The sequence below is a fragment of the Mus pahari genome, chromosome 18 (genome assembly GCF_900095145.1).
Source record: "Mus pahari chromosome 18, PAHARI_EIJ_v1.1, whole genome shotgun sequence".
In the NCBI taxonomy this organism is placed as follows: domain Eukaryota; kingdom Metazoa; phylum Chordata; class Mammalia; order Rodentia; family Muridae; genus Mus; species Mus pahari.
Genome location: NC_034607.1, coordinates 51,654,367 through 51,667,546, shown reverse-complemented (window position 1 = coordinate 51,667,546; position 13,180 = coordinate 51,654,367).

Here is a 13,180-nt window from a genome sequence, read left to right as displayed (position 1 = left end):
ATGCTCAGACACAGAGGAGGGACAGCCAGCCCATGCTCAGACACAGAGGAGAGACAGCCAGCCCGTGCTCAGGACAGAAGAGGGACAGCCAGCCCGTGCTCAGACACAGAGGAGGGACAGCCAGCCCTTGCTCAGACACAGAGAAGAGACAGCCAGCCCATGCTCGGGCACAGAGGAGGGACAGCCAGCCCGTGCTCAGGACAGAAGAGGGACAGTTAGCCCGTGCTCAGACATGGAGGAAGGCTTCATAGTCAGATTCACCAGCCAGATGAGCTATGCTGCAGGGTCAGGTCAGGAGAGGAGAGACCTGCTTGGATTTGGAAGTATGCCAAACAAGTACACCCTAGAGAGAAGGGCAGGAACATAAAGGCTTGCGGATAAAGAAACTACTAACTGAAATTTAGACTTGGTAAAAAGAGAAGTGGTAACTCAAGGGAAAGAAGGGGTTGGTGGGGGAGCAGCAGACTGCAAGCTAAAGGATTGCACGTAGAGGTACTTTGAGGTGTGGATAAAGGACATAAGGTTAGAGATAAGATCGACTGAGGTGCATAACCTTCACAGCCTGGAGCTCCTCAGTTTTGGTAATGATGGGGTAAGAGAAATGGTGACATAACACAAATAGAAGATGAGAAGGTGACCACTAGCAGTCAGGAACTGAGAGTTTGAAGGCGTTGTCTGTGGATTGTCTTTGTAGTTGCAAAGGAACACCGCTCTAAAATACGGTGACAGACCATTGGAGGCTGGAGAGGTTGTCTAGTGGTTAGAACCCTTGCTGATCCTCCCGAGGACCCAAGTTTAGTTCCCAGAACCCTGTAAATCCAGTGCCAAGGTTCTAGCACTCTCTTCTGGCCTATGTGAGCACATGGGGTATTCACCCACACAAATATAGATACACACAAATAGAAATTTAAAATCTGAGAAAAAGCATGATAGAGGGGGCTCAAAAATCAAGATTCTGGCTGTATTTGGAAGTAAGCAAAGATGGTCTCAAGACTCCTGTCGTTAGTTACTAGGAGTCTAGAATTGGTGTCTACTGAGATGAAGAACCATGAGAGGGCAGTGAAGAGTTTTTGTAGGACAGGTGACATTCCAGATGTTCAGGAGAGTATATACAAGGAGACATGCTAGGTTAGGTAGTGACTTGGTTTCCTTCCCTGTTGCTGTGATAAAAATATTCCAATAAAAGTGACTTAAGGGAGAAAGGATTTATTGGGCTCACATCCAGGTTGTAGCTCATCATGGCATGGCCAAGAAGTCACAGTGTTGGGATGGAGAGAACTGGTCACATAACACCCAGTCAGGAGAGAGTGATCAGTGATGCTAGCTCAACTCCCCATCATCCATGTTGTCTAGGACTCAGAGCCCAGGGAAGGATGCTGCCTACAGTGGCAAGGCCCTACATCCTCCTCTGTCGACAGAAGAGCCTCAGCTAGACAATCTCACAGAGACTCTCTTCCAAGCTAATTGTAGATTGGTTCCAGTGAACAATTAAAACTGACCACCACAGAAGGAGCAGTTAACTATTTTAGACTAAAGACCAGGGAAAAGTCAGTCATGAGTCCAGAAGAGACCACTAGTGAAATAGGTGAGCATGAGGCAAAAACAAAAAAGAAAAAGAAACCATGGCAGACAATCTTAAACCCTAGTCTCTCCAGAGACTGGAATATATTTCTTGCTAAGTGAGAGCTAACTGAAGGGAATAGGAGTAGCTAATGGAGATGGTCTGGCCTGGTGGTACAGGCAGAATGGAGATGGTCTGGCCTGGTGGTACAGGCAGAATGGAGATGGTCTGGCCTGGTGGTACAGGCAGAATGGAGATGGTCTGGCCTGGTGATACAGGCAGAATGGAGATGGTCTGGCTGGGTGGTACAGGCAGAAACCACCCACCGAGCCGCTTCTAGGAAAGGTAGAGGGCTGAGTAGTTCGGGCACCAGTGCCACCACCTAGATTATCTTGTCCTTGCTCTCTCCTGTGTGGAGTGCTGGTTGCAGTGCAGTGGTGAGCTCAGAGGGCAGTGCTGGATTTAGCCTGGCCTTGTGGGGGATCCAGAGTAGCCCTGTATTGCCTCATATGGACTGCCCACCATACCATGTAAGAAAAAAAAAAGTCATTTATTTAAACTGAGGATAAAGTGTGTTCCCTACTGCATGTCACTGTTTCCAGATGTATCCTTTTCATGAAGAAAATTGCCCCACATATAGTAGGTGTTCAATAAAAGTCAATGAATGAATGAACATCTAATAAAACTATAAAATCAATTAGGCAATTGATTCCCATTTATTATAATAAACTGTAAAATGGCAAATATTCAACAAACAATATAAAATGAAAAATTATAAAACTCTACTACTGAATATTAAAAACAAAAAAAGCTCAACTACTTTAAGGTTTACTGTGTTCCTGAGAAGTAAGCACTGCCCTGTAAGAAGACCAGCTCTGGGCTGAAGAGACAGCTCAGCGATTAAAAACACCAGCTGCTCTGCAAGAGGGCCAGGGGTCTGATTCTTGAACCCAAATTGTGACATACAACCTTTAATAACCCTAGTTTCAGAGGTCTGATGTTTTCTTCCGGCCTCTGTGGGTAATGGGCATACACTGCACACAGATATTCATGCAGACAGAGCACCTATACAGAAATGTTTTTTAAATTACACCAGTTCTTCAAAAAATAGCACTGGTACAAAAGCAGGTGATTAGACGTATTTGCCAAAATTCTAAATAGCTTATTTCTGTTTGTTATTTGTTTAGTTACTTTAAAGATTATATGAAAAGCAAATAATGCTGGAAGTTTGGAGGGAAATACCTAATATTAAAGTATATTGTAAAGCTGCTTTTATTTAAACAGTGTATAGGGCTGGACAAACAGGACCAAATAAATCAACTTACTATTAATAAAATCTGTGTACGTTAACAAGCAGTATTTTGAATTGGGACAAAATCATATTGTCATATAACATGCAAAATAAGAGATGGATATACATGAATAAAATTACTCTCAAAGGTTACAAGCAAATAGAGAAGGGCTTGGAGTCATTTTTGAATAGTTATGTAGAAAACAAGAAAAGAACATGAGAAAGCATGGATCTATGGATCTCTGAATGTAAAAAAATTCTAATCAGAAGGGCACTTCCCAGGCAGTTGTGGTGGGGCCCTGTGCCAGATGCCAGGAGCCACAGATGCCAGGAGCCACAGATGCCAGGAGCCACGGATGAGAAAAGAATCACTGGCGTTTGTCTCCCGCACTGTGGGCCTGGGACTTAAGCATCATTCAAAGATGCATCAGGTTCAATGTCATGGGCGTTCCTGAAGAATATTGGTATCATCTCATCATGCTGGAAAGCCACAAGACTTTAGAAAGCTTAGCTGGGTTAATGGAGTACTCAGGTCAGAGCAGGATGGTCTATATTTTTAACTCTGACCCCAAAGTTAACACTTGTGTTAAAACCGGAAATGGCAAGAAGGGACAGGATGGGGAAACCAGAAGTAAATTTAGTCTCTTCACTTTGGCTTCCTGCCTAAAGTCAGTCGTAATTATTAGTTGGGTTTTATTAACAGACCAGAGAACTCCTGAATGACTGGGCTCCTTGCCAACACCGTCTGTTCCACAGGAAGAAAGTTGAGATTTCTTCTCACTCGTCTTATGGGGCGAGGATGGTTCACACAGGCTGGATTTCTTATTTAGGTGAGAGGATGCACAGACTTTGCTCCTAACTGCACTAACTAGATGGCTACCTTTTAGAAGTTAAGAATCACCTCCCAGAAAAGATATACTTCTCTTGCCCTGAAAATCATGATACCCACCCCCCAAATATCTTAGAAAAATTCTCATACTAAAGTAAGGGAAGTATTTCTCTTAAATGGCACAGAGCTGTGCCAGCGAGCTTCCCACAACAGAATTGTGATCCACAGACCTGGGATGCTGTGTGGACAAGGACAATCTAAAGCTGGAAGGACAATGGTGGCTAAGAGATGGGGACAGGGTGCATATGTGATGGCCTTGTGTCGTCAGAGAACCAACATTTGAGAAGCCTGTTAAATCCAAGCAATTAGGCAGATAACAGTTCTGGAATTGTTGCAGTATCTTACAAAACATCCACGTAATACATGTGAGCCTGATGCTTGCTAAACACTGTCACTATGAACAAAACTCTCCACCCTTACAGCAAGGAGGGAAAGCAGCCTGAGTTTGGATGGCTCTGTGACCCAGTGGCTGTCTTCAATCACCTGACATGTATGTCCCAGGTTCAGTTCCCTCAGGAATGAGGAATGTGGCACCAGAGAAAAAAGAGTTCTCGGATCCTTTGCTTCAAACTACCAAAGGATTCATGGAACAGAATACAAAATGCCCTTTGGGCCAAATTTGTGTAGTTTGGTCCTTCAGTAACTCCAACGACTGGATTCTTAGGTGGCCTGACATTTTATCTGATGCATACCTGAAGTTCTTGGGGGCCATTTTATCATAATTTTATGACCCTTTTTCCTGACTAAAAAAGACACACAGTGCTATAAAATGTACATATGGCCTCAAACTCAGAAATCTGCCTGCCTCTAACTCCCAAGTGCTGGAATTAAAGGTGTGTGCCACCACTGCCTGGCAAAATGTACAAATATTGAGATTAAAACATCCACAGTGTAGACTTCTAGTAAATTGGGGTCTTAACTACTGCTTTGCTAAATTAGGGTTATTGCTACTGACTGGTCTGCTTTTTCTCTATAAAATGTATAGTATGAATGATATTTTCATATCAACACCTACATATCTATCTGCCTTATTATGGGCCCTGGCTGGAGTCTAAGATGTCCCTGGCAGAACAGTTTTTCTCCTAAATAGTGCCACTGTTTTAGAAGGCTGTGGGGCCTATGTGGCAGAACAGGTCCTTTAGAGAAGAACCTTTGAAGGTTCTATCTGTCCCTGGTTTCAGTCTTGTGTTGTCAACTTCCTGGTCGCCATAATGTGGTCCTTAAGGTGGTAGGCTAGAGCCTGAATCCTGAGCAAACAAACAAACAAACAAACCAACAAACCCCTTCCCTCTTCTCTCCCTGAACTGTTCTGTCAGGAGTCCCATGAGGGCAGTGAGGAAAGCGCCATCATCTGTGGACACAGTTGCTGGGCTCTGTGGTCCGAAGGCATCCTTCTGCTGGGGATGAGCATATTGAGATGTCCAGGGCTAAGGCTAGGGATCGTTTTGTGACATCTCTATCTCAGCTCTGTGTGTCCACCACTGTGTGCTGATGAAGCATAAAGATGTGAGATAGGATGTGTTGCTTATTTGGGGTTGTGACATTTAAAAAGGGAGTCGTACCTGGAAGATATCTTTCAGGAGTAAAAGTGATTATGCCCCTGTGTGACTCACTTGTCTTATTCCTGTGACTAAATCCCTGACAAAAAGCTTAAGAGGGCAAGGATTTATTTCAGAGTCAGACTTTAAAAGTGGGTCCAGTCCTTCATGGTGGCAAGGCAGGAACACGAGGCAGCTAGTCACCTGTCCGAGAGCAATGCATGCTGGTACCCAGCTTTCTTTGTCTCTATTCTTTCTGGAAGCTCAGCCCATGAGATTGGACTGCCTATGTCCAGACTGGGTGTCCCCTGCTCAGCTACACCTTTCTGAAGACACTGTCACAGAAACAGGCAGGAGGTGATCCTAAGTCCAGATGACAAGAAGGATCACCTATCATTTGTCCAGCTATGGCGCCTTCTTAAAGTCCCCTTTAGACTGGGACAACCACATTCATTTCCAACCTGTCTATCGGATCCCAGGAACCACATTACCCTAGATGAGATCGTCTCTGAAAATTTTCACTGACCTCCTAGGTTACATAAATTCAGCTTGCCGTTATAGGCCCTCCTCATGCCAGAGAATCAGCCCGCACATCCTACCCATTCCTACGACTCAACAGCATTTAGTTAATGTCTCCCTCCGCCTTCTCCTTGGGGTTGTGACCTTGGATGTCTACCACTCTTGATGCTAGTGCAGACATCTTGACCCTCTTAGCCATTCCTCCTCTGGCTTTGACCTGTGTTCTCCATCTTCTCAATTTGCTTCTTCCAGGTGTGCTCCCCTCGGACTTTCTCTTAGCTCATTTTCTGTGGAAAATGGAGCACAGAGAAGTAAGTCTCATATACTCAGGTTGTTTTGAGGGCTACAATGTTAGGGCAGGAAAAGGAAGAGAAGACTGAAGAGCTCAGGAAATGGAGAAAACAAATCCAAAGAGCTGCTAGCTAAGCTGCTCACAGCCACGTAGGAAAACCTGGCCAGTGCTTGCCTGGCTATGCACTGGCTCCCCATATATCCCCAGGCTTTACTTCTTGGTCTCTGTTGTCAGCAAGTGAGGAGATGGAGCTATATCACTGTGACAGAGACACTTTGGATCACTATGGCAATGGTTGTGATAGAAGCCATGCTTGGGTCTGGTTCTTGTCCCCTGTCTTCGTGCCCTGCTAAGTGACCACAGTCACACCCAGGCTTCTTGTGAAGCAACTGGCCGAGAGAATAATGCTGGAGATGATGAGGGCAGTCCACGTGGATCTGGGGAGCCCCATAAACCACCAGGACAAGCATTAGAATTGGTCAGGTGGAGAGATGGCTCAGCGGTTAAGAGCACTAGCTGTTCTTCTAGAGGTTCTGAGTTCAAGTCCCAGCAACCACATGGTGGCTCACAACCATCTGTGATGGGATCCGATGCCCTCTTTTGGTGTGTCTGAAGACAGCAACAGAATACTCATATATGTTAAATAAATTTTCCCTGCCCCAAACACTTAGCTTTCCTATATTAGGGTGCCTCACCATGGCAGTTCCCTGATCCCCATTCTGTACTTGTGGCCCTCAACTGCAACCCATTTTACTGGCCCTAGGTTGTCCAGCCCCAGATCCTGCCCATGTTCATAGATCCCTGGGTCCTTGGCTCCCACCTCGCCCTCTGAGAGCTGCAGCAGCCAATGCACTTCTGTGTTGGGGAGTGAGAAAGTCAGAGCAGGAGGGAGATGGCTTTGGCTCAGGGAGAGCTTGGCTCCTGTGTGATTGATACTGGAAGCTGCTGTAGCTGAAAATGGCTGGGAGTCAAGGGCCAAGCAAACTAAAGCTGACAAATGGCCCTTAACCCACATCTCTCAAAGAGGAAAGCGCTCCACGTCCTAGTCCATCCCCAAGATAAAAACATCAAAACCCCTAGGAGAGCCTATGCAAAACTAGACTGTGTATGTCTAATTTGACAAAGGGTTATTTAAAAATAAATTGCTCGAAGCAAAGCACAGAGCAGGAGAGGTCCTTTGGGCTTTGGCCAACCCTTCATTACTGCAGTCTGCTGGGCCCAGCAAATAGGTCCAGGACCAAAGAAAACAGTCTGCAGCCATGCTTCACCTCCAGAAACTGTACCCTGTGCTTTTGCTTTCAGTTACAATAGACCATCCACCCATTTAAATGGTGCATACAAGCCAATCCAGGCAGGGTGGCTGTAGTGGCTGGTTTTGTGTCAACTTGACACAGCTGGAGTTATCACAGAGAAAGGAGCTTCAGTTGGGGAAATGCCTCCATGAGATCCAGCTGTAAGATATTTTCTTAATTGGTGATCAAGGCGGGGAGGGCCCCTTGTGGGTAGTGCCAACTCTGGGCTGGTAGTTTTGGGTTCTATAAGAGCAGGCTGAGCAAGCCAGCAGAAGCAAGCCAGTAAAGAACATCCCTCCATGTCTCTGCATCAGCTCCTGCTTCCTGACCTGCTTGAGTTCCAGTCCTGACTTCCTTTGGTGATGAACAGCAATGTGGAAAATGTAAGCAGAATAAACCCTTTCTTCCCCAACTGCTTCTTGATCATGTTTGTGCAGGAATAGAGACCCTGTCTGAGACAGTGGCTCAGGCCATTACTCATTCCCTCAAGAGGCTGAGGCAGGGGAATTTGAGTTTAAAGCCAGCCTGGATTATGCAGCAAGACCCTGCCTCAAAAGACTCCAACAAGGTAGTCATAGAAGGTGCAAGGGATGGCTTTAGTGCATTCACAGACCCCTGCAATTGCTGCTACACTAAAGTCTCTAGGATTCTCATCACCTAACAACCTCGCTGCTGTCGGCCGAATTTCCCCTTCTCATCCTCAGCCCCAGTTCCAGGCAGTGACTAATCCACCTGCCACCTCTGTGGCTTTGTCTGTTCTGGCCACATTGTACAAAAGGAATCATAGGAGGTGTGGCCTTTTGTCATTGGTCTGGCATGTTGTCAAGGTTATCTGTTATCAAGGTCCAAGGTGAACATGGACCAGTACTGTGTTTTACTGCTGAATAATCTATGCTGTGTATGTATACCATGCTGACTCTGTCCACGAGCAGTGCGCTGCTACACTTCAGGGGTATTAGTGCCTATTCTTTCATAAACCCGCATGTGTGTATTTTCACATAGCTTCCCTTCTAGGTTTGTCTCCTGGTATACACCAATACATATAATTTTAACTCTTTTTAATCCTTTGTGGTGATGCTCTACCCATAAAGCCTAGGCTCAGAAGGCTGAGGCAGGAGGATTACCAAACTAAAAGAAAGCTCAAGCTACACATCAAACCTTGTCTCAAAAAAACGTTTAATAACTTGAGCTCAGACAGGTTCCTGGCTAGTTCAGGACACAGTATCTATGTATGGAATGAGACAGAGGCCTAAACTGATCATTTGGCATGTCAGTATACAGTTGTCTGGTTATCCCAGCACTGTCTATTGAAAAAAACCAACACTTTTTTTCATATTTGATTTATGACATTGTCAATAATCTGTTGGCCATGGTGTGGGGGAGCTCTATGCTATAGACAATTCTAATCCACACACATTTATGCTAGTGCCATCCACTTCTTTTTTTAATTAAAACTTTCTATACAATATATTTTGATCCTTTTATTTTCTTCTCTCCCAACTCTTCTAGGTCCTACCCACCTCCCTATCCACCCAACTTCATGTTCTTCCTCTCTCTCTCAAAACAAAAACAGGAAACAAAAAAATCCACAAAAACACAAAGAAGTAAAAATATAAATAAACAGGCAAAAGACCAATAAGACAAAATGATGCCAAAAAGAAACAAAGAGTTCGCCTGGCAGTGGTGGCGCACGCCTTTAATCCCAGCACTTGAGAGGCAGAGGCAGGTGGATCTCTGAGTTCGAGGCCAGCCTGGTCTACAGAGTTGAGTTCCAGGACATTCAGGGCTTCACAGAGAGACCTTGTGTGGAAAAACAAAAAAAACAAAACAAAAAAAACAAAAAAACAAAACAAAACAAAAAAAACAAAAAAAAAAGAAAGAAAGAAAGAAAGAAAGAAAGAAAGAAAGAAAGAAAGAAAGAAAGAAAGAAAGAAAGAATTCCTAAAAATCTCAGAGTCCATTTTCTGTTGGCCAACTATTCCTGGGCATGGGGACTACACTGGACTGTGGTTGATGCCCCCAGTAAGTCCAACTGAGAAAGTGAAGTTCAGTAGTGCTTAGTCCCGACTGTTGTAGGAAAGAGATGCTCAGTAGCACACTCTCTGGGTGCTGTAGGAAAGAGATGCTCAGTAGTGCACACTCTCTGAGTGCTGTGGGAAAGAGATGCTCAGTAGCACACTCTCTGAGTGCTGTGGGAAAGAGATGCTCAGTAGCACACACTCCTGAGTGCTGTGGGAAAGAGATGCTCAGTAGTGCACACTCTCTGAGTGCTGTAGGAAAGAGATGCTCAGTAGCACACTCTCTGAGTGCTGTAGGAAAGAGATGCTCAGTAGTACACACTCTGAGTGCTGTGGGAAAGAGATGCTCAGTAGTGCACACTCTCTGAGTGCTGTGGGAAAGAGATGCTCAGTAGTGCACACTCTCTGAGTGCTGTAGGAAAGAGATGTTCAGTAGCACACTCTCTGAGTGCTGTAGGAAAGAGATGCTCAGTACTACACACTCCGAGTGCTGTAGGAAAGAGATTCTCAGTAGTGCACACTCTCTGAGTGCTGTAGGAAAGAGATTCTCAGTAGTGCACACTCTCTGAGTGCTGTAGGAAAGAGATGCTCAGTAGCACACTCTCTGAGTGCTGTAGGAAAGAAATGCTCAGTAGTACACACTCCTGAGTGCTATAAGAAAGAGATGCTCAGTAGCACACACTCCTGAATGCTGTATTAGAGCAAATTTTGAATTTGAGAGATGTGAGTCCTTTTTGTTCCTAATTCTCAAGAATATCTTGTCTATTCTGGGACCCTAGCATTTTCTTATAAGCTAGAGGATGAACTCGTAAATTTCTCCATCAAAATCTGTTGAGGACTTGGTAGGATTCTGTTGTTATTGTCAACAAACTTTAGACAGTTGTCATGGTAACAATTTTAAGATTTCTAATCACAAACATGAGATGTCTTTCCAGTTTCTTACTTTTATATTTCTTTTACACCTGTTTTGTTGTTTGTAGAAGATAAGTTTTCCGTCCTTGTTACTCTTATTCCAATGTTATTCATTTCAATGCGATTATAAATGGGTTAGTTTCCTTATATTTATTTCTGTACAGTTACTGCAAGTATATAGAAATATAATTGACTTTTTATTATTTTGTTGTGATCTTGATTTTGTATATTACAACCTTGATAAGCTTGTTTATTTTTAATGGGTTCCCTGGTATTTATGTATAAGACAATGCCTTTAATGAATAGAAATGGTCATTCTCTTTGGTTGATCTTAGGTGAAGCCAGTTGCTCTCAGAGCCTTAGTACAATTGAGAAAAAAATGGCAGTAGCTATTCTTGCCCTGTTTATAATCTTAGAAAATAGTAAGGTTTTTTTCAATATTATGTATGATATTAGCTGTAAAGGTTTCATGTGTGTGTGTGTGTGCACATGTGTATATACATCTTTTTTTTTTTTTTAAGGATGTTAAACTCTGGCAATTCTTTTCCTTCATCTTGAGATTGATAACAGTTTCTGATCTCTAGTTTTCTAATATGGAATTTACATTGATTGATTTTCAAATGCCAACTGAACCTTAACTCTACTGGTCATGGCATATGTTACTTGTTGACTTGTGCCCTTAAAAGCCTGTGTGTTGCAGCTCTGCTCCCAGTACCTCAGGATATGATGGCCTTGGTTGCAAATAAGGTCAGTGCTGGTATAATTATTTAAAAATAAGGTCCTTGAAGATTAAAGTGGATCTGACTCTAGCACCACTTGTATTATTATTGCATTTTTATAAAAGGGGAGGATTTTCCCCACAGACACCAAGGGAGAAAGCTGTATGGATACCAATGTTCGGTGGGCTTGTAGCACGGAACCATGGTACAAGAGAGTTCTAAAATAGATCTGTAACACATTCATTGCAGACATTTTAGCTTCCAGAACTGATACCCGTTTCTGATATGTCGTTAACGCAATCCTGGGAAACTTATATGATATATGATCCTTTTTATATATTGTTGCTTTTGGCTGGCTTGTAGCTTGCTGGGGACTTTAAAGCTGTATTTGTAACAGATGTTGCCTTGGAGTTTCCTTTGCATGGGAATATCTTTGCTTGAATTTATATATTCTTGGTATCTCTCCATACCTGCCCTCTACATCTTAACCCACTAAATCAACTTGGGATGCACACCGACGTGATCTCATTGAGATACAGGAACATCATTACCCCCATGCAATTCAGCCCTCTCTGGTCCCCTTTGTATCATTTTTGTCTTATTGTGCTGTACCAGTATGTGGTGTGATGGTTACAACTGTATGCTTTACAAACCCAATGACACATCAGTGTGGTTATTATTCAGTATCCATCAGGGAAAGTAAGAGATGAATTTAAGTTCTTGTTTATAGGATTTGTGATATTGACTTTTGCATCGATTACCTGAGATTCTTTTTCTTTGTACCACAAGAAAGAGGGTCTATTGAGGTTTTTGGAAGAACAAAAGAAATGGGAGGCATTTCAATGCATCTGGTACTCTCAGTCAATCCCTTTGCTGAGCAGGGAACAGAACATTTTGCCCTTAAGATCTGGCACTGATTTGAAGCCTGAAACAGAAAGCAACACTCATCAGGACTTGCTAATGAACTGAGCTCAGTCCTGCAGGGGACTAGGCAGAGAAGGGGCCTGCTTGGGCGATTGGAGGAGCCTAGAAGCCCTTTCCTTCTGTGAAGCGCTTGGTGCCTAGCAGGTAAAACCCATCCCAGACCACAGTAATGAGAGCAAATTGACAGGCAGTTCCATGTGACTAGCAAAGAAGCAGGGTCTTCCTGCAGCTGTCAAGGATGGACTTACAGACTACGAATGCAGCATGCCCTCCCCCTTCCCAGGGCAGATGACCTTTCAGAAACTAAACAAATCAACTGCCCTCAGAGGAAGCAGGTTGACTGCCCTGCTGCAGTGGGCTCTATTGTTGCAGGTGAGTCCATTCATCACTGACGCCTTCCCCAGGAGGTTTGGCCTGTGAATTTTTCTCTGGAGTAATTTTGTAAGATCTGGATTAGACCTGCCACTGTGTGATAAAAACAAAAACAACCCAAAAGACAAAGAGCGTCCACCCTCAGCATAGTGACAAAGGTGTTCCTGGAGACAGCGGTTACTCTGTCCAAGCGAGAGAGCCAAGGACTGAGCCAAGCTTGGTGGTTGACTTTCAGCCTCAGAATGCTCAGAGAGGCAACGCAGGACAGCAAAGAACAAAACAAAACAAACAAACAAAAAAATCAACAATGACCAATGACAACAGCTGGCAGCATCTAATGCCTTAAATTCTTTCAATTAAAAACAAAGTTAAAGTTAAAAAATACAACTTTAAAAAGGAGGAAGAAGGGGAGGGGGAAAAGGAGAGGGAGGGGGAGGAAAAGGAGGGGCAGAAGGAGGAGGAAGAGGAGGGGAGGAGAAAAGAAGGGGAGGGGGAGGGGAAGGGAGGAAGAGGAGGGGAGGAACAGAAGTAGGGGGGAGGAGCAGAGGGGGGGAGGGGAGGAAAAGGAGGAGCAGAAGGAGGGAAAGAAGGAGGAGGGGGAGGGGAGGAGAAAAAAAAGCACCCTATCAAAAATGCCATTTCATGTTGCTGGTTTTATGGGGTGCGAGTGACCTCAGAATTCTCAAACCAAGCCTATGGATTGAACTAACGGTGTTCTTGACACCTGCTGAAATCAATGCATTCTGAAAGAAATCACTCAGCTGCGTTCAAGGGACTACACCAGACTCATGAGTTTAACAACAACAAAGCCAAAACAAATAAGCCTACCTGAAGAACGAACAGGAAAGACAGA